Source organism: Micromys minutus, assembly GCF_963924665.1.
Source record: "Micromys minutus genome assembly, chromosome: X".
NCBI lineage: Eukaryota > Metazoa > Chordata > Mammalia > Rodentia > Muridae > Micromys > Micromys minutus.
In genome coordinates this window covers 125,126,028-125,128,522 of record NC_137970.1, presented here as the reverse complement: position 1 = coordinate 125,128,522, position 2,495 = coordinate 125,126,028, and positions in this window count along the sequence as shown.

Below are 2,495 nucleotides of genomic sequence, written 5' to 3'. Positions count from 1 at the left end.
TCTCCTTCCTTTCTTCCTTTTATTCCTTCAGTACTGAAGACAAACACAGGGCTCTGTGCAGTTTTGGTGAGTGTTCTGTCAGAGTCATATCCCTTCTGTAAGTTGATAACCTCTCTTCAAGGATAGTCATATTCTGTGATTCTTGTGGCTACAACTTCAGCATTTGAATTCTGCAATAGATTCATCTCATAATAGGTCAATGTATGAACTTCCTAGCATTTATTTGAACCAATGTATAAAGAGCACTTTCCTGTGGACTCTGAGTCTAAAATGTGTATGACAACAGACATACAGGAAAACACCTTTCTCTCCATTCAGATCTGTCGTTCTTTCCATGTGAATTTGAACCGTACCCTAGCTATTCATACAGAGCCTTAAAATAAGTCAGCTACATGTGTCTAATAATTCCATAGAATTGTGGAGAACATACAATGGCGTGTATAACAGTACGACAATTCTCAAGTTGCTCATTGTCCTATAGGTTTCCATAACACAGAAAAGCCCCAGAAGAGGTAGAAGAACAGGCCACCTGAACAAGAAAAATGCAAGTACTTCTAGGCCTATCCTGCCCCTTCAACCGAGTCTCAAAGAATAATGCAATTGAAGAATGAAACAACTTGAGGGACAAAGATATCAATGAAGTTATTGAGTAAACAGTGCATCATTACAAAATGGATCCTGCCAAAGCATTTTCCTGGGCTGATTCTCAGAAAAAGAAGATTTGAAATGAATTTTATAGGTCTCACAACCGACATTATTTTCTATGCTTTCACAGATGTTTATACCCTCCAGGAATAATAGTCATTCACAATCAAATTCCATAACAGCAGAGTAGCTGACCCTGTGTTTGAATTATTGGGTTTTTGAGGAATGAAAAAAATTAACAGGCTGAAGCTCTGAGGATATTTGTAATTACCACAGCATCAGCTATCTAAAGAGAACCCAATGGACATGCCTGCTCATGTTTGTCTATCTCACCTTGAAAACTTTAGAGGCAAGGTGGCATATATGGAAAATTTAAGTCTGACTAAATTTCCAATTGTATTTGAATAATAGACCTCTGTAACAATAAGTGATATTGTGTTTCAAGGAAAATGTGATTTCATGATCCATCTTTCTGTGGGGTCAGTCATCTGGAGAGGAAGAGTGAATATAAGATCAGACTGATGGTCCCTATACGTAGTTATCATAGAGCATAAGTGTGCTACATGAATTCAAGGGAAAGAGCATCCCTGGTATGGGAAACTAGAAGTCAAAGTAACCTGAGGTAAGGTCATGGCTCCTGTCAAAGAAACAGAGAACGGGGAGCATAATGGTTAACTTAATGTTAGTTAACAACAAATAAATTAGAAATATTGAAGGATCAGACAGACAGACAGACAGAGACAGAGACAGAATGATTCATTAAAGTTTGTTGTGTAGATTTTCAAGTCCATCAATCTTCTTTCAGCAGACTGAGGGCTGAGAAAACCCAGTGCTGTAATTTTAGTCTGAACCGAATACTTGAGAAGCAGTGGAGCTAATGGTATAAATCTTGACCTAAATCTGAAACCTAAAGAAACTTATTTGTGATGGCCAAAGAAGGTAAACACATTTGCTCAAGAAGAAACAGAATTCAATAGTTTTCTAACTTTTTGCTCTGTTTAGGACCTCCATGGATTGGACACAGCTTATTCTTGTTTTTATTTTACTAAACTTATAAGTCCAAATACTACTCATTCCCAGAAACATATTCACATATACCCAGGACATTAGTTACTTTTCTATTGCTGTAATAAAATACCATAGCAAAGTCAATTAATAGAAACAAAAAACGTGTTGTGTCTTATGGTTTCAGAGGAATCATGGATTATGATAGCAAAGGCATAAAAAAGTGTCAGGAGACAGTAACTAGTCATGTTCCATTTACATAAAGAAGAAGAGAGAGGTGGAATCTCAGGGGTTTTTTGATTTGTATTTCCCTGATAACTTAGGATGTTGAACATTTCTTTAGGTGATTCTCGCCATTCGATATTCCTCAGTTGAGAATTCTGTTTAGTTCTGTACCTCATTTTTAATAGGGTTATTTGGTTCTCTGGAGTCTAACTTCTTAAGCTCTTTGTATATTTTGGATATTAGCCCTCTATCAGATGTAGAGTTGGTAAAGATCATTTCCCATTCTGCAGGGTTGCCGTTTTGTCCTACCTGAGGATTCATCCCATATGCAGCAACCAAACCCTGTCACTATTGCTAATGCTAAGAAGTGCTTGCTGACAGGAGCCAGTGTAACTGTCTTCTGAGAGAGTCTGCCAGAGCCTGACAAATACAGATGCAGATGCTCACAGTCAACCATTGGACTGAGGTTGGGGACCTTTACGGAGAAGTTAGAGAAAGGGCTGAAGGAGCTGAAAGGGGTTGAAATCCTGTAGGAACAACAACAATATCAACCAACCAGGACCTTCCAAGCTCCCAGGGACTAAAGCACCAACCAATGAGTACACACGGAGAGATCCATG